The 23812-nt window shown below is 34.4% G+C and overlaps 1 protein-coding gene and 1 pseudogene across 1 annotated transcript in view; one reads left to right on the top strand and one right to left on the bottom strand.

Annotated features, from left to right (window-relative positions):
- Positions 1 to 23812, bottom strand: part of FMN2 (formin 2) — a 331660-nt gene that overhangs the window by 188115 nt on the left and 119733 nt on the right. The gene's annotated exons all lie outside the window — the stretch shown is intronic.
- LOC117018721 (uncharacterized) lies at positions 2267 to 2366 on the top strand (annotated as a pseudogene).

Raw genomic sequence — 23812 nt, forward strand, 5'->3', positions numbered from 1 at the left:
GCTCCATTCATACCTCTTCCTGTCAGTACCACCCCCAAAAGTCCCATTCTTACTTCTGTTGCCAGAGATTACTGTTGCCTGTTCTTAAACATCATATAAATGGAATCATACTGTTTATACTGGCCTTTGTCTAAGAAATCCATCAATGTTGCTGAATATAATGGTAGATTACTCTTTTTCATTGCCGCATAGTATTCTATTGTGTAGTTATAACACAATTTATCCTTCCATTCTAATATTGATGAATGTTTGGAATGTTTTCAGTTTAAAGCTATTACAACTAGTGCTACCATAAGCATTCTTACACATGTAGTTTCATGCACATATGAACTCATTTCTCTTGGATATACACACATAAGAACAAAACAACTGGAACTTTGGAACTCTGGTAGACTAATTAATGAAATGAACAAATGAAACTTTATACTTTTCAATAATTTTCTTAGAGATTTACAAACATAGCGGTGATAAAATTACTAAATATCTCAGAGCAATATCACAAGATTAAATAAGTCACCAAGAGCCTATAAACCAGGTTAGTGGTTTTGGGAAGCTGTTACACTGTCAATGGTGTCCAACATGTCTACAGAAACCCACACATGAAGAACAGATACACTAACTTAGATATTCACCAAATGAGTTTTAATCCTTTTACCCATGACCATTGGCTAAGAATTTAGAAGCAGTGAATATAGGAACACACAGTGTTAAATATATCAAGTGTCCATAAATATAACTATTGAATAAATTTCTAATGGATAGCTAAATCATGTCAACACTATAGTCAGCTACATAAAGATGTTTGAAAGTAATTTTGAATGATGTCCAAGTATACAAGCATCCTTGGAAAGTACTACAGGCAAATGTTTATTTCTAGTTTGGATTTTTCCAGCCACTTCATACTGCGTCACTCCTAGAACCTGTGGGTATTAGGTTCATGGAAGACAAACTAAGTTAGATCAAATAATAAGGAAGCAAATAATCTTTTTTAAAAGATTAATTCAGAAGTCAGACAAAAGCAATTTCAGAATCAGATGCTATTTGGGATTATGAAAGTTTGTTTCTCCCAGCTTGGTGCTAATCTCTTAAATTTAGTGCAGAAAGAAGGCAAAGAGATTTCAATATCTTCTAGAATTCTATGTGTACAACTCAACTCTGACCTTCTCTCAAAGCCCAGTCTTATTCTGAAATCTCTCTATCCTATCCCGTAAAGCTAAAGTACTAAGCTCAGGCAGTTAGTACTTACTAAACTTCACACAGTTAGTATTGAACAAATAGTCATGGAGCGAATTGATGCCACATGGAATCTCTGCTTAGTTTACTGTTTCTGTGAAATTCCCTCATGTCACTACACAACGACTTAGTGTGAGGGGAAGCCATGTGCCCCAGTCTGTAAGTGATCCCATCCCAAGATAAAAGGCCAGCTGGGGTATTTAATTAGTCTATTTCTAAAAATTCAGAGAAGGGAAAGATACTGAAAATGTAGCTCAATAAACAAAATGCATAGTAACAATTCCCCAGGGCAGGAAACTGATAATGGACGAGAGCCAGATACACACCTGACACAGTCTATACACAGCATGGAGCTAGAGGCACCAGCTGATGTGCACAGTGAGCCAAGATTGACCTGAACAACAATGAATGGCTCTTGTAAAAATCCCTGAACATTTTCTAAGTCGGTGGCAAATCATCTGACTGTACCTGTTAATTATGTTAATGATCTGCTCAAGAATCTTCCATCAACAGAAACCATCAGCATGCAAATAAATGTGATTAACTCTTACAAAAACAGAATCGTTAACCCCAGGCTTCAAATCACTTTTGTGTCCTATGAGACACGAGGTAGACATATAACCTGAGGAACCAAGATCCAAATCCTAGCCCCTTCCATGACTGGTCCATTTGTTTAAAAGATCACATCTCTCCTCCCCTTAGCTACTCTGACAGAAAGCAATGCTGAATTTGTTGAAGACATGGAAAGGAAGGGTCACTTTCAACTTTCTGAAGGCACTTCCATGAAAAGCTAAACCCAAAGTAGCAAATAAAACCCCTGAAAACAAAGAAACAAACAAACAAACAAAAACCTGCAACAGTTTAATTTATATACGACCTTTTCAAAAAGTCTAATGATTAGAAAACATCACCTTTAAGGCTGGTAAGAGACCCATACTATGCATGTCATACAGTGTTAGGGCCTGAAGCATGCAGTGAAAGGCCTGGCTAGATTCTCTGAAGATAAAACATTCCATTCTAAGGAGCATGACGGATGCCCACTTCGGCAGCACATATACTAAAATTGGAATGATAAGATAGCATGGCCCTTGTGCAAGGATGACATGCAAATTCGTGAAGCATTACATTTTTTAGACAGATAGAAGATGGATGGATGGATGGATAGATACAAAGAATGAATGATAGTGCTACTGAGAAGAGAAAAAATTCCATTATCAGGTAATAACCTGAGAAAATCACTCTTCTACCAATGGATCTAAGTGAATGCAAAGAATGGAAGCCATGCAAAAAAGGCTGTAACTCTCCATAGAACCTCATGCCTAACTCTCACAATGGATCACTCATGGACAAAATTTGCTTGAACATGCATTGTGAACCCACTTTCTTTATGTCAATCACATTATAAGCACAAGCTAATTCTATACCAAAAAAACAGTCTCCTAAGCAGGAAGAGGAGGGACCAAAAAAAATAAATATCCTAAAGTATTAAAAAGTTATAGACACTTAAAAAAGGAATATATGAATAATCAGGAGTGACTAATGAATAAGTTACCAGACTTCCTGCATGGAATTCTTTTTGCCATCCCAACTTTGCTACTGGGGTAGGGGATGAGAGAGTACAGGTGGATCCTTATTCTCAGAGGTATCAGTTGACATCTACCACTGAAGACAGGAAAATCTTGAGGTTCACTGATGCAAAATTATATATTTAACAAACCAATAACTGATCTAAATGAAAAGATGCTTTTCAAAGAAAAGCAAATGAAGATCACAGTAATTTTACAAATATTCTTTAACTTCACCTCACATTGGTATCTTGACCTAGAAGTCCCTCTATTTGATCATCCAGGAAGGATATCCAGGCTTTGTTTCAGAACCTGTATGTGGGATGCCCTAGGAGAGTGAGTCATTCTTGACTTATCGTAATATCTCAAGGTTTCTCTTTTTCTCCCTTTCCAATTTTTGAACTGAAAGCCAGAAAACTAGTAACTAGAGTAGAGTCAGTAAAGAGAATAACTCGAGTTTGCATAATTGGTTTGATAAAACATGAAATAAGGTCAGAAAGCTATCTAGTGAAGAACAGATTAGCCCCTTCTTTCCTCAGAAGGATCACAGGCAATATAGGAACTATCCTCATCTGATTTCAGTACCATTTTCTAATTATAACTAATCTGTGGAGAGATGGACACACACATATCTTCTTGGTAACAACAGAAAGATTTTACAAATCTCCTAAAGCATAAGTCATATTATTCTCCAACAGCATTAATTATGACAAGCATGACATATGTCTCTCTGTGGTAGAAATGAAACAGACATGCAAACTCAGACTGGATTTGGGCTTAAAGAGACACAAATTGGCATCTTCACATATAATGCTCAAGTGCACTCACCCTTCCAAGGCCTCTTTCCCTTTCTTCTACAATGGGTTTTCCCTTTGTAGTTCTCTACACCCTTGATATCTTCTCCGACAGAAGTTCTGCCCAGTGTGTAAACTTTCTTTGGCCCTCCTCACCTTTTCTCCTCTTTTCAGGGGTCATCGGGAAGAAGATAAGAATCATGGCGAGGGTAGGGGGGATGAGTGTCACCTGAGGAGGTTGTCAATGCAAAAAAAATTCAATAATTGGTTCGAATTTTTTCTGCCTTTCCCCCCGCCCCACTTTTCCCCCTAGAAAAAACAGCTGACACTATGGGCTAAAGGATGGTCTGACTGGAATGGATTAAAAGGAATGAACGGATTAACACAGCTATCAATTAGTTAAATGAAATACCTTATCAATTGAAAGGATCCAGAAAAAAAATGAATTCATGCACTGTAGCAATTCTATCTCTACCCACATCTCTTGCATTCATCTAAAAAGCTAACTCACATAAGCCCCAGACTTTAAAGAAACTATGAAACATAACAGATCGTCACCGGTCGGTACACAATAGTTGTGAGGAACCCATTTCCGATCATGGGAATGACCCACTTTGTTTGTCAAGATGGGGAACAGATCCATGTGCCATGTTTGAAAATATCTGCCTCCTGCTTCTGCTGCTTTATATGAAAATGCAGAAGGAGGAGGAAGGTAATAGTATGGTTTTAGTCTTAATTAGTAAGGGTCTTGGTCCTATTTACTCTAAGATTAATTCATCGAGTTTTCCAGAATCAGTAACATTTTTTTGACTGCTAGCTTTTTCTGTGAACCTTAGCATGGCTCTTCATAAAGATAATATGTTAATTCCATCAAATGATTTCTGTGTAGCTTTAAAAAAAATCAATAAAATAATCTTAGCAAGAGAGATGGTTTCACATGCTTTGAGAAGGAAACTGAAAAAAGAAGATAGACCCATATTCAATAGTTTTCTAATAACTTGAGTTTATTAAGTGTCTGTGAAAACTGAATGAATAAAAGAAACATGAGCAATACTAAACCACTGAAAATTCACAATGATTACATGTTAAAAATATGATATTGGTGTAAGTAAACACAAAAAAAGATAAAATAAATATATGAGCAAAACAGCAAGACCACAGTAAGATGAGTAAGAAAGAGAGTGATGACAATGACATATTCAATATAGTCCTGGGTGGCCCAGTGAAAAGAAAAATGTATAGTAGACTATTATGAACAGGGAATGGTATGGTTATCAAAACAAGACAGTGAAATCTGTGAAGCCATATTAGTAACCTCAAGAATGGCAAACATGATTTACTTAGCTGGATTTAGTTGGAAAAAAAGAGGGCAAACTAAAACAAACAACAAATTACTGTTTGGTATGAGTCATGTGTTAAACATCCTTTCTATAATTTTGCATGCAATATTGGTTGTAATACTTGAAATGCTAACTGTATCTCACATGGAATATAGAAAAGAGTACAGATGGTTGAACAATGTGAAACTTCTAAATACAGTTAAGAGAGCTGTACTCATTCCTCTTAGAAACATTAGAAGCTTCCATGGCTTGACTAAAAAAAAAGTTTATAAATACATGAAAAAGATTTTTAAAGTGGACTTTTAATTCCATAGTGTTGCATAATTCCAAAGTAGGTAAAAGAATGAGCAAATGGAAGAGACTCTGTAACATAAATGTTAGGATACTCGGTAAATACAGAATATAGGTAACAATATTTCCTGAAAAAATATGGAAGTGAAGAAAACATATGGAACATGTCACCAATGAGAAAACCAAGCAATGAGAATAAATGAGTTCAAGAAGCACCTAGAAATGTTTTGAAGAACAGAAGAATCTTACTTAAAGGAAGAAACTCAGAGGGATAATAAAGACTTGATAAATTTGACAAGAGGACTTATTCCTAACCACTATTTCTGGTCCTTGAAGACATTTGTTGAATAACATAACACCAAAGGAGATCACCTCACACAGTGCTTCACTCTACTAAGGTAGAGAATCTCTCAATAAACTATGTCTTAAGTTTAAAAAGCAAACTATCAAATCAGTTCAAAACCTACTTATTATCCCATGTCATCACTGAAACCACTGCAAGCTGCTCAGACATCACTCTGGACTAAACGATTCAGGGTCTCAAACTTCTGTGCTTTCACATCTCTATTCATAAGCTATGTTTTTTCTCCTAGTTATAGATACTATTCTAACTTAGCCAATAGTATATTTTGCTTTTCTTATTTTTTAATGGATGCTGTGCATGCCTTATGGATAATAATTTGCTTTTTTTAAACTGTATATGTTACACTAACACCTGTTCCCTTACTGTTTTGGGGTTTTGTTTTGGTTTGGTTTGGTATCACCAAAACACTCAGAATAAACTGAAACCACCCTGCCATTTAATTATTTTTACGTACATTTTACTTTTTTTAAGATTTCATTGTTTTTTATTGCTGAATAAGTTATGTGCATTTTATGATGATCAGACTTTGAAATAAAACCAAGCTTTATCCATAAATGGTAGAAAAGGGTGGGTACGGGATATTTCTAATCTTTTTAAAAGGAGAAATTTGTTTGGGTCTTATATTTGGCTGCTTTGCATTGTTTTATTTTTTAAAAGACTTAATATGGAATGCAAAAAGACAGCCTAATGAGAGTTTTTATTGTTTTTGGAATGTGTCCTCTCTATCTACCTGCTTGCTGTGTAACAATATTCAAAAGGAAGCTGGCATTACTGTAATACAAAAGTTTTTACTTACAAAAAAACAGCCAAGTCTGTCTGGCATCACGAGGGGAGCACAGCAACCTAACTTTCAAACAAAAAATGTTACTTTGTCTTTCTTTCCTTGCCAGTTCAAAGGATGGAGACTAGCTCAAAGCCAAATTTTATGCAACCCTGTGCCAATCTAGGCCATTAAAGAAAGGCTGATAATTTAAAAAGCACACAGCTTCGTAAGGATCTCAACTCAAATTCTAGCTTCTAGCAGTGCTTGAAGAACATGCTAGTTTCATTTTTTTGGAACTAGAAAAAAGCAAGAGAAATTCCATCCTACTTATGAAAACTTTACTTATATCAGTAATTGATTAAAGTATACAGAACCTTAGTAAAAGGGACCACAAGTAAAAACACCACCAATATAACATAGAAAAGTACTTTAAAAAAAGTTATTTTCTATTGTACTCAGAGCTAAGAAACTATAAAAAATGAACTGTTCATGTTTTATGAAAATTTTTAATAATGTAAGAATCCATGTGGAGAAATATACAAAACTATACATAAAGACTGCCATATGGATCAATTAAAGAAAAGCCTTGCCTAAATTCATCTCAGAGCACAATGATTTTTATGGCTATACGGGAAAAAAATGAGGGAAAAAAATACGCCTGAATACTCTGGAAAGCCTTAGCTGACCTCAGCTCTTTCTCATTTTTCTTTATGCTCTCATTTTAAGTTCATTTATACGACTCTCATTTTCTTTCCCAATTAAGTTTCAGGTCGCAAGGTTTATAATCACGTTTCTGAAAATGTGTTGTAAACTTTGATATTTTTTAAGTCACTTTTCCTACCCTAGTTAACATTCGTCAATTATGAAAAGACAGGTATTTCATTAATTTTTAATCCTGACACAACCTCAAATAAAACAATTCAGTACAACCACTAAACATGTCTTTTTTTTTTTTTGATTGAGGCTAAACATATATAAATAGTACAATGGTACTATAAAATTAGCAGCAAACCAAGTCCTGCTTCCCTGCTTCTTCTATGGAGGCATCATTAACAATGTCATCAAAAAATCAAGTGTTTGGTGGTCAATCTCTACATGCATGTAAAGGGTGAGAGATCAATTCCCAAGAGAACATGAAATGATACATATGAGAGAGAAAGGGAAGAGAGAGTGAGGGAGCTGAAGGGTGCCAGTAGGGACCAATTTCAATTTGTGCACTTAAATTTAGGTTCAATAATACAAATCTGCTCTGCCACACATGTCTGTTCAACACATGTTAAAAACACAGAGGTCCTTCAATTTTGTTTCAATCCTCTTTCATATCTGATGACTTGAGAAAAAAAAATTCCTTGAAGCTTTCACTGAAATAGGCAACAAACCAGTTTATAGTCAAAGTTAAACCAATATCAGACATAAGCTTCATAAACACTGCAAATCTACTCTCTGGAGGATTCTGGTCACTCTAAGAGCACTCACTCGAAATCTAGTGGGTTTTCTAAAGGGGTTTTAGTTCTATTCCCAGGGCTCAGCTCCGAAAGAGAAAAATCACAGTCCATATATTTTTAGTCTCTTCATCAAAAGCAAAGAGAAAAGATATAAATTTCTCCTTTAGAGGTTAATGGACCCTTTCCTATAAAACTATATTGTTCTGTAAGTTAAAAATATCTTCCACTTTTGACTATGTATTTTTAGGGTGGGAAACAGTTTATCTTAAAAGTTTTTAAGCTTGAAAAAATATTTATCCAGAAAATTATAGCCTGACATCATGATAATTCTATGAGTGACTAGAACTACCAGAAAAAATATTTGCGTTATCTTAAGAAAAAATAGTTTTTACTGGTAAATACACGAATAAGTAGATGAAGACTTCGAATTCCGAGGGAAATCCAAATGCCTGCACCATGTTTTCATTCCCACCAGCAGTGCCTAGCTCCTATTTCTCCACACCCTCACTACACTTATCAGTATCTTTCTTTTCAATGATAGGCATCCTAGAACCTGTGGAATGGTGTTACACTGTGGTTTTTTCATTTCCCTAATGTGAATGATGTTTCAGGTACTTGTTGGCCAGTGGTATATCTCCTTTGGAGAAATGTCTATTTATGTGCTTTGCCCATTTTCCAATCAGGCTGCTTTGTTGTCATTGAGTTTAAGAGATCATTATATATTCAGAATATTAACCCCTCATCAGGTATATGATTTCTATATATCGTCTCCCATTTTGTGAGTCTTTTTCATTTTCTTGATAACATTGTTTGCAATGCAAATATTGTTTATCTTCATGGCATCCAGCTTATCTATTTTTCTTTTCTTTCATCATATGTGCTTTTGGAGTCATATCTAAGAAACCACTGCCTAACCCATGGTCATGAAGGCTTACTCTTATGTTTTCTGAGGGATTTTATCATTTTAGCTCTTAGATTTAAGTTTATCATCCGTACCATGTTAACTTTTGTTCAGGGTATGATGTAGAGGTACAATTTTTTTTTTTTTTTTTTGGCGTTTGTATATCCAGTTGTCTCAGCGTCATTTGTTGAAAAGACTTTTCTTTTGCCCTTAAAACATCTGGGCACCATTGTCAAAAATCAATACGCCATCAATGTTTGGATTTATTTCAAACTATTAATTCTATTCCATTGACCAATATGTCTCTCCATATGCCAGTACCACATTAGCTTAATTACTGCATCTTTGTAATAACTTTGAAATCTGGACGTGTGAATCCTCCAACTTTATTTTTTCTCTTGATTATTTTGATGATTCTGGGCCCCTTGTATTTTCACGTGAATTTTCAAGACCAGTTCTGGGGAAACAATAAGCAGTTGGGATGTTGCTAGACATCACTATTAAATCTATAGGACAATTTGGTCAGTACTGACACCTTAATATTAAGTCTTCTGATCTATGAGTGTGGCATGTTGTTCGCTTTATTTAGATCTTCTTTAACTTCCTTCAACTTCTTCTAGTGTTCAGTGGTAAGTACTGCACTTCTTTTGTTACATTTCTACCCAAGTATTTTGTTTTTCTGATGCTACTGGAAAGGGAATTGTTTTCCTAATTACATTTTCACAATGTTAATTCTAGTGTCTAGAATTTTATTATACATACAAGATCATGTCATCTGCAAAGAGAGTTTTACTTCCTCCATTCTAATCTAGATGCCCTTTATTTATTCTTTCCTGCATAACTGCCCCGACTAGAACCTCCAGCAGCACATTGTTAAATAGTGAGAAAAGGCATCCTTGTCTTTTTCCTGACATTAAGGGAAAAGCCTTTCGTTTCTGATGTGAGCTGTAGGTTTTTCACAGATGCTTTCTATCAGGTTGAGGAAGTTCCCTTCTATTCCCAGCTTGTTGGGTGTTTATATTAGGAAAGGGTGTGGGATTTTGTCAAATGCTCTTTCTCCATCTATTGAGATATTCATATGGCTTTGTCCTTTATTTGTGTATTGCATTAATTGCTTTTCATATGTAAAATATTACATTCCTATTGTCCATGGTGTATAATCCTTTGTATATGCTGCTGGGTTCACTTTGGTAGTATTTGGTGAAGATTTGTGTCTATGTTCATAAAGCATATTCCTCTGTAGCTTTCTTTTCTAGTGATGAATTTGTCAGGTTTTGATAGGAAGATAGCCTCATAGAATGAGATGGAATGTGTTCCTATTCTATATTTTGAAAAGTCTGTGAATGATTAGTGGTAATTCTTCTCTAAATGTTTGGTAGAATTCTCCAGTGAAGCATCTGGGACTGGGCTTTTCATTGTGGGTAGTGTTTGTTTGTTTGTTTGTTTGTTTGTTTGTTTGGTTGGTTGGTTGGAATTATTACTAATGAAGTCTCTTTACTTTTTATAAACCTATTTAGATTTTCTATCTCTTCGTTTTTAAATTTTAGTTTTAATATTAGTTTCAGGTATACAAAACCCTCACGAAGTTATAACCCTCCCACAGTCTACTACCCCTCTGACATCGTACATAGCTATCACAATACCATTGACTATACTTCCTATGTTGTACTTTACATCCTGTGAATATATATATATATATATGATTGTTATTTATATATATATATATATATATATATACTGTTTTATATATATATATATACACTGCTTTATATATATATAATTATAGTTGATATTCAATATTATTCTACATCAGCTTCATTCTATCTCTGTTTTTTTCCTTTTTTTAATTTATTGGGGTGACAATTGTTAGTAAAACTACATAGATTTCAGGTGTACAATTCTGTATTACATCATCTATAAATCCCATTGTGTGTTCACCACCCAGAGTCAGTTCTCCTTCCATCACCATATATTTGATCCCCCTTACCCTCATCTCTCACCCCTCTCCCCGCCCCGCCTTACCCTCTGGTAACCACTAAACTGTTGTCTATGAGTTTTTGTTTGTCTTGTTCTTTTGTTGTTTTTGGTTTATATACCACATATCAGTGAAATCATATGGTTCTCTTTTTCTGTCTGACTTATTTTGCTTAGCATCATACTCTCAAGATCCATCCTTGTTGTCACAAATGTTCCTATATCATCTTGTCTTACCGCCAAATAGTATTCCATTGTGTATATATACCACAACTTCTTTATCCATTCATCTATCGAAGGACATTTTGGTTGTTTCCGTGTCTTGGCCACCGTAAACAAAACTGCAATGAACATTGGAGCACACGTATCTTTATGTATAAATGTTTTCAGATTTTTTGGATAGATACCCAGGAGAGGGATTGCTGGGTCATATAGTAATTCTATTCATAATTTTTTCAGGAACCTCCACACTGCCTTCCACAACGGCTGCAGCAGTCTGCATTCCCACCAACAGTGTATAAGGGTGCCTTTTTCTCCACAGCCTCTCCAACACTTGTTACTATTTGTCTTGTTGATGATAGCCATTCTGACTGGGGTGAGGTGATATCTCATTGTGGTTTTTATTTGCATTTCTCTGACCATTAGTGATGTTGAGCATTTTTTCATATGTCTAGTTGCCATTTGTATGTCCTCTTCAGAGAAATGTCTCTTCAGGTCGTCTGACCATTTTTCAATTGGGTTGTTTGTTTTTTTGTTGTTGTTGAGTTGCATGAGTTCCTTGTATATTTTGGATATTAGCCCCTTATTGGAGGCACTGTTTGCAAAAATCTTCTCCCATTCAGTTGGTTGCCTCTTTATTTTGTCGATGGTTTCTTTCGCTGTGCAGAAGCTTTTAAGTTTCATATAGTCCCATTCGTTTATTTTAGCTTTGACTTCCCTTGTCTTTGGAGTCAAATTCATAAAATGCTCTTTGAACCCAAGGACCATAAGTTTAGTACCTATGTTTTCTTCTATGCATTCTATCTCTTTTGAGTTAGTTTTTCTAAGAATCTGTCCATTTCATCTAAGTCATCCAATGTGTTGCCATGCAACACATTGTATTCCCTTTATCCTTTTTCATTTCTATAAGGTCAGTAATGATGTCCCTTCTTCCATTCCTGATTTTAGTAATTTAAATCTTCCTTTTGTTTTCTTGGTCAGTCTGTCTAAAGGTTTGTCAGTTTGCTAATCTTCTGAGAGAACCAACTTTTGGTTTCATTGATTTTTCTCTATTGCTTTTCTACACTCTATTTCATTTATATCCACTATAGCATTTACTACTTCCTTCTTTCTACTTGCTTTGGGTTTAGTTTGCTCTTCTTTTTAGTTGTTATGGTGGGAGATTATTGATTTCTAAATTCAAAACATTTTTAATATAGGTATTGACAGCTATAAATTTCTGAGCACTGATTTAATTGTATACCATAAGGTGAAGAATGTTGATTTCATTTACATGCATTTCAAAGTATTTTTTAATTTTTCTTGTGATTTTTTTCTGTGAGCTACTGTTATTTAGGAATGTGCTATTTAATGTATACATACCTGCAAAGTCCACACATTTCTCTGTTATTGATTTTTAATTTAACTCCATTATGATCAGAAGACATACTTGGTTTTTCAACAGTTTTAAATTCATTAAGGTCTCCATCTCCTCAAATTTATTAAGGCTTGTTTTGTGGCCTAGCATATGGTCCATCCTAGAGAATACTCTATGCATGCTTGAGAACTATACATATTCTGCTGCTATTGGGTGCAGTGTTCCATGGATGCCTATTAGATCGAGATTGTTTATACTGTTGTTCAAGTCTTCTATTTCCTTGCTGATCTTCTGATTAACTGTTGTATCCATTTTGGAAAATTGGCATTGAAGTGTCCAAATATTATTGATTTCTCCCTTTAATTCTGTCAGTTTTTCCTTCATGAACTTTGGGATACGTGTTAGGTGAATATATGTTTATAATTGTTATATCTACCTGCTAGATTGACTCTCTTATTATTATGGTATATTTCTCTTTAGTAACAGTTTTTAAATCTATTTTGTCTGATGTCTATATAGCTCCTCCATCTAATTTATGGTTGTTTAAGGTGTTCTATCTTTTTATTTTCAACCTATTTATATCTTTGAAGCTAAAGTGCATCTATTGTAACATATACTTAGATTTTTTTAATCCAATTTGACAATGTTTGCCTTTTGAATGAATTTAGTGAAATTCATTTATTGAAATAAATTTAATCCATTTATATTTAGTGTTATTATTGAGACGGTTGAATTTACATGTGCTATTTTTCATTTTGTTTTCAGTATGTCATGTCTTTTTTGTTGCCCTATTCTTTCTTTATTGTCTCCTTTTGTACTGAATGGATGTTAAATGAATTAAGTGGATATTTAATTACTTTTTATTTTATTTCATATTTGAGTTTTCTTTGTAGTTGTTCTATGGCTTACAACATACCTTAATTTGTCTAAATCTACTTTGGATTTATACTGACTTAATTCCAGAAATATAGAAACCTTAATCCTCTATAGATCCACTGATTTCCCACCTTTTTGTGCTATTACTGTTATACATACTATGTGCATGCCATTTATACATGGTACAAACAGTTATAATTATTAAATTATATAACTTTACATCTTTCAAAAAAGTTGACAGAAGAGAAAAAATACATATTTATATAGTTTGTTATGTTAACCTTCTTATTTACCCTTTCTTGTTCTCATTTCCTCCTACAGATATGAAATACCATACTGTATAATTCCCTTACTCTAATACAGCTGTTTCTACCAGTCTCCTTTGTTCTGTCATTCTCAAATATATTGCATTTCTGTATATAATAGGCTGAATACTGTACACATTGTTTTACGTAATTGTTTTTAAAGTCACTAAAAAGAATAAAGAAGGTATATTATCTTTTGTGTAGATAAAATTGTTTATCAGTATTCTTTTTTGTGTTTATGTGATTTCACATTATTGTCTGATATCATTCACTTTCAGCTTGAAGAACTTCCTTTAGTATTTCTTGAAGCCATGTCTCTTACCAACAAATTTTCTGTTTTTGTTTATCTGAGAATGTCTTTTACTTTCATTTATGAAAAGTTGTTTTGCTACATATAAGATGTTGGTCACTTTCACTTTCAACATTTGAATATGCCTTCTAGTCTCTGTTAATTCTAAGTCTGCTATTAATATTACTGTAGTTTCCTTAGATGTGATGAGTTGTTTTTCTTTTACTACTTTCAAGGTTTTTTTTCTTTATTGTTGTCTTTCAACATTTTGACTAAGAGGTAACCAACCAGCTGTGGATCTCTTCTGTTTATCTACTTGACATTCACTGAATTTAGATAAGCATATTAATGTTTTTCATCAAATCAGGGGAATTTCCAGCCATTATACCTTTAAATATATTTCTGTACCTTTTTTGTCTCTCTTTACCTTCTGATACTCACATTACATGCGTATTGGTCACTTGATGGTATGTCATATATTTATGAATTTCTGACTTTTTAAAATTTTTTCTCTCTATTATACAGTCTCTATTGATTTAATATCTTCAAGTTTGCTGATTCTTTTTTCGGCCACCACAAATCAATTGTCAAAAAAAAAAACAAACAAACAAGAAAACGCCTAGTGATTTCGTTTTCATTTTGGTTCTGTAATTTTCAACTCCAGGATTTTAAAATAATTTTCTTTTTATTGATCTTCTCGATTTGATGACACGTTGTCATCAGACCTTCCTTTATTTCTTAGAAATAGTTTTCTTTAACTCTTTGGTGATATTTAGATATCTAAGTATATGTCAGTAAGTACATCTGAGACCCTTAGAATAATCTTTGTGTTTGCTTTCCTGTATATGAGTCACACATTTTTCTTTTATGTCTCTTATTTATGGTTGTTGAAAACTGGGTATTTCAGAAAATATATTGTAGCAACTCTGGATACAATTTCCCCTTCCCGACCTCAGAGCTTGTTTTTTCTTGTTTGCTTATTTGTTTAGTGACAGCTAGACTAGTTCAGTGAAGTCAATGACTGCTGCAGTGTGCAATCTGATGTTCCTGCACACATTCTTTCACCATGCTTTTATCTCTGAGCTTCACTACTCAGGAGTCACCTCTGGGTGGAAATGAGCCCTTTATTGGTCAAATACCTTGCTTCAGTCCCTTAGCCACTAAAACTTTACCCTTAGTCATTTTGTGTGTGAGGTGGGGGACATGCCTTTGAGGGAGTTTACAGAATTTTTTCCCACAATCAGTCAAGAACTAGGAACTTGGATTTTCTCTAATTGCTCCCAAGAGGGTGCAGCCTTGGCATGCACAGCTTCCACACTGCCAGGAATGACTGACATTATTTTTAAGCCTGGCTTAGGAGTTGCCCCTGGGTCAAAGTAGATAATTGTTTAGTCAATGTTTGGACAAAAGTATGTTTAAGGCTCTTGTGCCTTCAACTTCCACTCTTTTTTGATGAGTCTATATGAGGTTTGGGGAACACTTTCATCATGTCCCATGTCTTGCTCTGCTTGCTCCTGAGTTGGTTCAATGTGCAATGTACACAGTCTTCCTGGCTTCCAAAGTTGACTGATCCCTGGAGGGCTCTTCTCAGATGTCTCCTTCCTGGGTTATCTATGGAACAGAGCTTATGCAATAGGGACTGGGGAAACTAAAAACGCCAGCATTCTACCTCTTCTAAAATAAAACTATAGCCATAGATAGAGCTGCAGGGAGAGAGCTCCCTGACTTCTTGACCGCACATGCGTGGGGCAAAGCTACCATAACACTGAGTTGGGGTGTTGGTAATGGAGCGGGACCTGGCTCAAAGGCCACACTGTTCTTTAAGAGTTTTAGTAGTTTTTCCTGAATAAGTGTTTCTCCATTTCCTGTATGGCTTTAGGACAATTTCCAGAGACTTCAGATAAAGTATTTTTTTATAACTGTCACCAGTTAAATTGTGGTTTTGCTGGGAAGCCAGGCTACCTCCACCTCCAATCTAGAAGGCCCACTTCCAATCAACTTTTCAAGTAATACTTCAGAGAGAATTTCAAGTTACAAATTTAGTAATTTTAAAAATTCACATTTTAACATTTATCAAAAAAATCATCAGAAATATGAGTAAACTTCCATTATGAACATGGCTTTGAAAAAGAAACATAAATTTATACTTCGGTTTAAATTTAAAACATTTGAAATAAAACAGAAAACTAGGGACATAAATAAGAACATTAATTTTTCTTCTAAAGGTTAAATTTGTGTCCTCAAATAATTGAAACCATTTTTTTCCAGTTTAGGTCACAGTGAGGTATAATGTGAACAATCAGACTAGTGTCACCAGCATCATTTCCCATAAGCAAAAAGTAGGAGCTAATCATAATTATATCCATATAAGTCCAATAAGGAATAAAATTCGCCTTTGCTTGGGAAGAGTCAAAAATCCTGTTGCTGTCCATGGTAAAGAAACGAACATGTCACTATATAGTACCAGGTTATCAAAATCAACCTCAAGTCTCATTTATCTAAATTCAATTATTGCCCTTATGTCTGGTACGACAAAACTGAAAACTTTTGCTAGGAGAATGATAAGGAGACATATTCAGCTCAGGGAAATGAATATCGACAGTCTACATTCAGATTCCTGAAACTCTCAGATAGGAGCTTCCTGCATGCTGGAGAAGCCCGCTCCAATACTGACTGATTAACTACTTGTATGGTTTTAAATAAGACACAAGGGGACTTGTGTCTACTTGTATGGTTTTAAATAAGACACCATCTTGGCTCATGGTGTTATTTTCAAAATTCCTCACTTAATCCTCCCTATATATCTGAACAAAATAAATCCTACAAGGCCAACTTTAAGTCTCGTCTCCTCCACACAGCCTCACCGAAGTCCCGCCAACATGCTCTATTCAACTCGTGATGACCCACAGCACTGACTGTGACAGAATCCATTAATACTGCCTCTTGTAGGGTGTTCTGTAATAAATTAGCCCTTTAGAGAACCTCTGTGCTCAACCTGGTACAGCTTCTTCTTCTTCTTCCTCTTCTTCCTCTTCCTCTTCTTCTTCCTCTTCCTCTTCTTCTTCCTCTTCCTCTTCCCCCTCCTCCTCCACCTCTTCCTCTTCTTCCTCTTCCTCTTCCTTCTTCTTCTTTTTTTCCTGCTGTACTCTCTGCTGAAATGGATAAACCCTGTTCTCATCAGATCCAGAGAGGAGTGTAACCCTGAAAGTAATTGGTGCTCCCTCCCTTCTCTTTAGTTTTCCAGGGTTCTCTGGAGTAGCTAGTCCACTCCATATTAGCAGCATTGAGAAAACATTCTCCCACCCTCTGATCCAAATAGAGTTTAGATTCTATAAATGACCAAAAAACATTCCTTACTTTTGCAAGGAAGAGTTTTAATTTTCATAGATAATCACAATAAGGTAATAAATCTTAAATGAACTTCCCAAACAACCCTTTCTTCAAATGCCTGTGGATCTTGATAAACAGAACATCAGAGTCATTAAAAATCAATCCCCCTTTCTTATATATGCAGTCAAACATAATCTTAATATCACCATATTAATATGAAGTCCAAAAGAATTAACCTTCAACATTATGATTAATTTTTGTGCAATTGCAATGTGCCATTAATCAAATATAATTTTCTTAATATAATCTAGCAAGGTCAAGGATCGTTAACCTAATTATATTTCCTTTTTATTAAACAATTAGGGTTGGGTTTTTTTAGCCATTTACTTAGAAGTATAAAAACAATTTTTTGGCTGAAAGAAAATTTAAAAATAGAGGCTATTATTGTTTCATTATTTGAATTGATTGGGTATGTTCTACAAATAGTTATAGGAAAAGCATATTCAAAAATAATAAATCTTTTAATATCTAAAATAAATCCAGATTCTACAAAACCTATGCTTGTCTAATTATAGCTTTGTATTCTGATGTGGTTTTCTATGTAAATACATTTTTAAGGCTTGCAATAGGAATATACAAGTATTCTATTAAAAACAGATGTTATATTAAAAGTTACAAAGTACCAAATGTTTATTATGTATGCACAAAACAAATCTAAATTGTCTTATTATAAGATATTTGGTGTTTCAGACATTACTTTGTCTTCAGTCTAAAAGACAAATATAACTGTCCAAATCAACAAAAACTCACCCTTGCCAGCTACAGCAGGAAAAAGTAACACCAGTACAAAAAACTAGACTTCTACTACTTATAATTCAGGATATAACCCCATCAACACTGATATATCCATTGATTATGATAAAAGATTTTTAATTTTAAAATAAATATTTGCCATAAATAAAGGTAGAGTAGATTCACAAGTAAAATACCCCTTTCCTTTCAGACCAATCAGTATTACAGCAGCAAACAATATTTGATGCATAGCACATATATTTTCCCAATGCCCCCACACAGTAGGAAGAATCCTTTTAATGGCAATTACTATTTTATGCATTTAGAGGCATCACATTATACACTCCCCTATAGGAACATTTGAATAATGAATGCTTCTTTTTCCGTTATTAGGAATTTTCACATAACAGACAAAAAGAGCCTTTTTAAAAGGTTAAGTTAAGCAAGCACAATGGAAAAATGTAACAGGATTCCAATGTCTTAACTCTGTAACAATTACATCTGTACGAAATGGGAATTCTAAGAATTCCTTTTATAACCTCACCATATAATAAGTAGCAGATTTAAATATCTATTTTTCTAATGATACTTCCAGGGGCTGAAGCCCAATAAATATTTAACTACCATGAATCATTTTTCTCCCCCATTCTGTGGGTAAAGCATTTATTATGATAAATAGAGGAGAAACAACTCATGAAGAGATTCGTTTATGTTGCACTAATTAGTTATACAAATGCCGGTTGTGTATTTAAAAAGCAACATACTTTCTTCTTATTCTATCTTGTTAACTTCTGTGTGCAAATTTACACTGTGGATAGCAGGTTCCTATATAGACCTTTTAAGCATGACTAGACAGTATGTACTTAAGGCGTATTTTAAAAGATGGTTTCTTTTTCTGTCAGGGCTGAATCAAAAGTATCATCACTTGATATTTGGTGACGTTTAACCACAGTGGCTGTGTGCCTCCAACCACTATTTATAAGCCATGCAAGCAAATGGCCCTCATTTTTATTGCTCACAGAAGCTCATGTGTCTAAAGCACACGTCATGCAGATAACGTTTTATTTAACTGGGAAAATGTCACGTTTGGTGGCATCATAGTTTATGTACTTGCCAAAATCTGTAAGAATATGGGGAAAAAAAAAACCTTAAAAGTATCTCCACATACAATTTCATACGTATAACTATAGTTATTTAAATATTGAGCATATATGTAAATCAATACAAATTCAAATTCTTTTTAAGAAGGATTGATTTTCTGGACAGCCAGAACAACTGGTAATGACCACACACATGCACAACAGGCTTCCGGCCCCGCACCAGCCCCTTCTAGCAAGGGGGCACCACAGGTACCAGTCATGCCCATCCTGGCTCCAGCCTGCCAAAACTCCAAGCACAGTCTACACAGGGCACTTTTTCAAGATCAGGAGAGCTATTTCATTTAATTCATAGGAGCAAACATAAAAAGCCAAATAAACTGAGGAGACAAAATAGGCCTTAAATGAAAAACAGAAGAATATGCTCCAAATGAGAACAAGGGGAAAAAAAAAAAGCAAAGCAGAAAGACAAATCTAATGAAATGGAGATAAGTTAATTTGCCTGATAAAGAATTCAAAGACAAAATCATAAGGACGCTGAAAAACCATAAGAGTAGAAGAGAGGAACACAAAGAGCATTTCAAAATAGAGTTAGAAAACATAATCATAAACATAAAACCAATCAGAAATAAGTACAATAATTGAAATGAAAAATACACTAGAAAGAATCAACACCAGACTGGTTAATACAGAAGAGATTAGTAACCATGAAAAAAAAAAATACTGGCAATCATAAACCAGAAGAGCAAAATGAAAAAAATAATTTAAAAGGTTAGTATAAGGGACCTATGGGACAGCAACAAGAGGAATAATATTCTCATTATTGGGATCCCAGAAGGAGAAGAGAGAGAGAAAAAAACAGAAAGTATATTTGAAGAAATAATAGCTGAAAACGTTCAGGGGAAGGAAACGCACATTGAGATACAGAAAGCACAGAGAGTTCCAAACAAGATGAATCCAAAGAGGCCCCCACCAAGACACATTTTAACTAAAATGGCAAAAGTTAAGGATAAAGAGACAATCTTGACGACATAAGAGGAAAACAACAAATCACATACAAGGAAACACAAGTAGGCAAACAGCTGATTTCTCAGCGGCAACTTCACAGGCCAGAAGGGAGTGGCAGGAAATATTTAAAATACTGTAAAAAGGAACCTACAACCTAGAATAGTATATCCAACAAAGTCGTCATTCAGAATTGAAGGACAGATAGTTTCCTAGACAAGCAAAAACTGAAGGAGTTCATCACCACGAAACCAGCTTTACAAGAAATGTTAAAGGGCCTTTCCTATACAGAAACAAAAAGGCCATAACCAGAAATAATAATATCCAGGAGAAACAAAAATCTCACAGTTAAAGGCAAATACAAAATTAACACAGTGAATCAGCCACTTAAAAACCTCATATAAAGGTTAAAAAACAAAAGAAGAAAAATAACTACAACTACAATAGCAGAAGATACACAAAACAAAAAACATAAAATATAGCATCAAACACAGTGTAGAGGAGAAAGTGAAAATGTAGTATTTTTACAATGTGTTTGAATTTAAACGCTACCAGCTTAAATTAGGCTACTATATAAATAGATGGATATATATGACCCTCATGGTAACCACAAACCAAAAAACATAAAAAAACACACCAAAATAAACAGAATGGGAGCCAAACAAAATGCTAAATTAAATCAGCAAACCAAAAGGAAAGAAATTAAGAGAAGAAGAAAGGAGGACAGAACCAACGAAACAACCTCAAAACAATTAATATAATGATACATACCTATCAATAATTACTTTAAGATAACCAGTCAAGATAGCAGAGTAGGTAAATGCTGTGTTTGCCTCCTCTGAGAACCACATCAAAATTACAATTGATCTACAGAACAACCATCATTGAAAATTGCCTGAAGTCTAGCTGAACAGAAAAAAACAAAATACAAAGTAAAAGGAAGGATATAATAACAGAACAGCAATAAACAAAATAAAGAGTAAGACAAAAAAGAAAAATCAATAAGGGCTGGTGGATTTTTCCAAGACCAAAAATAAATAATCCTAAACTTTATATTGAACGACAAACGACACTTAATAGCCAAAGCCATCTTATGATACAAAGTTGGAGGTATCACATTCCTGGATTTCAAACTATATGACAATACTATAATAATCAAAACAGTATGGTATGGCACAAAAGCATACAAACAGAACAATAGAACACAATAGAGAGCCCAAAATAAACCCTTACATATATGGTCAATTAATCTACAACAAAGCAGGCAATTATGTACAATGGAGAAACGACAGTCTCCTCAGCAAGTGTTGTTGGGAACAAAGGACAGATACGTGACAAAAACTGAAAGTGGACCACTCTTACTCCATATACCGTGTTTCCCCGAAAATAAGACCTAGCTGGACAATCAGCTCTAATGTGTCTTTTGGAGCAAAAATTAATATAAGACCTGGTCTTAGTTTACTATAACATAAATATGGGTCTATTATAATATAATATAATATAATATAATATAATATAATATAATATAATATAATAATATAATACCAGGTCTTATATTAATTTTTGCTCCAAAAGACAATTACAGCTGATTGTCCAGCTAGGTCTTATTTTTTGGGAAACACAGTATAAAAAAACCTCAAAATGGATTAAAGACTCAAATGTAAGACCTGAAACCATACAACTCCCAGAAGAAAACAGAAGTAATAAACTTTTTGCCATCAGTCTTAGTAATATCTTTTTGGATATGTATCCTCGAGCAAGGGAAACAAAAACAAAAATAAATTCATGGGACTACACAAACTAAAATGCTTCTGCACAGCAAAGGAAACCATCAACAAAACAAAACCACAACCTATGGAATGGGAGAATATATTTGCAGATGACATATTCGATAAGGAGTTAATATCAAAAATATAGAAGGAATTCATACAACTCAATAACGAAAACAATCAAAAATCCATTCAAATGAGCAGAAAATATAAAAAAGGATTTCTCTAAAGACATACAGACAGCTAACAGACATATGAAAAGATGCTCAATATCACTAATCATCATGAAATGCAAATCAAAACCACAATTATATACAACCTCACTCACACCTGTTAAAACAGCTATTATCAAAAAGTCAGCAAATAACAAGTGTTGGCGAGGATGTGGAGAAAAGGGAACCCTCCTGCACTGTTGGCAGGGGTGTAAATTGGTGTGGCCACTGTGGAAAACACTACGGAGATTCCTCAGAAAACTAAAAATAGAACTACCATGTGACCCAGCGATTTCACTTCTCAGTATTTATCCAAAGAAAACAAAAACTCTAATTCAAAAAGATATATGCACCCATATGCTCATTGTGGCATTATTTACAATACCCAAGATATGGAAGCAACCTTGGTGTCTATCCATAGATGAATGGATAAAGAAGATGTGGTATATATGTATATAATGGAATATTATTCATCAATAAAGTGAAACTTGCCATGGACTTAGAGGGTATTACGCTAAGTGAGATAAGTCAGACAGAGACAGAAAACTACCACATGACTTCACTTCTATGTGGAATCTAAAGAACAGAACGCATGAACAAAAAATAAATAGACTCATAGAAACAGAGACCAAATTGATGGCCCCAGAGTGAAGGGGTTGAGGGGATGGCTGAAAAAGGTGAAGAGGTGTATAGACAATAACTGTGTGATAACTTTGCATGGTGACAGGTAATTACTAGATTTAATGTGGTGGGCACAGCAGGTATATAAATGTCAAATCACCACACAGGACATCTGAAAATACTATATATTTTATGACAACTATACTTAAAAACGAATAAAGTAAAATGAATACATATTAAAAATTAAAAAGTGCAAAAATATGTCTATTCTAGTCTCCATATAAATATAATACTATACTGATACTCGTATAAAATATTTCACATCCATACCTATGACTTAATCATTAAAAGCACAGACTCTGGAGCCAAATGGCTGGAGTTTCAACCCCAGCTCTGCCCCTTACTGGTCTGTGAGCATTATTTAACCCCTCTACACCTCAGTTTTCTGTACCACACACTAGGGAGCGTGGTGTGTACCTCATAGGATTATGCGGATTAAATCAGTTAATGTACACAGAGCGCTAAAAAGAATGAGTGGCAGATGAGAAAGCATAATATGCCTTGTGGTTTCCATAGTTACTATTGTTGTCATCGTAATTACCACTATTATTACTAGTATTGCTGTTGCTGTCACTACTGCTGGGGTTAACCTTAGTCTTATTTGAACACAAAAGATCCTGAGTGACAGGAGCTTTTTATTAATCAATGTTAATAATTGCTGAATTACCCTGGCAATACAGAAGAGATTGGACTAAATGTTTACTATCTCTAGATCATGCCTGAAAAATGGGCACGTTTGTATGTATGTCGATGTTTGAACGTGGACCTCATAGGAGACTGGTTTTTCTCTTTTCCTCTTGCTTCTGTAAGAGATGGTGTCATCCTTGTGTTAAGTTAGCGGGTTAACATTTAATTCTGATAGATGTGTCACACTCATTTGGTTAAACAGAACTATATCAAATTAGACTCTGATAAACTCCCATATACCTTCTCAGCTAATTTTAACTCAAAGTAAGAAAAGGATAAACTGAGGAGTCATCACGGAACTTACATATGTATTCTATGGAAAAAAAAAAATGCTTTGCGATAGATTCCTTGGAGGAAAAAATATTTAGAAATACAAGGTATTTTTCAACAGTACTAGTCTAGGTGTCCACAGTATATTCCTCTTTCTCTTTATGCCAAACAGCAATGTGCGCAGCTAGGAATCTTCTATTACCACAGTGAAAAATGTCTTTTCCGAAAGAGTAAAAACAGCACAGGCACCTCA

Source organism: Rhinolophus ferrumequinum, chromosome 27, assembly GCF_004115265.2.
Source record: "Rhinolophus ferrumequinum isolate MPI-CBG mRhiFer1 chromosome 27, mRhiFer1_v1.p, whole genome shotgun sequence".
In the NCBI taxonomy this organism is placed as follows: Eukaryota; Metazoa; Chordata; class Mammalia; order Chiroptera; family Rhinolophidae; genus Rhinolophus; species Rhinolophus ferrumequinum.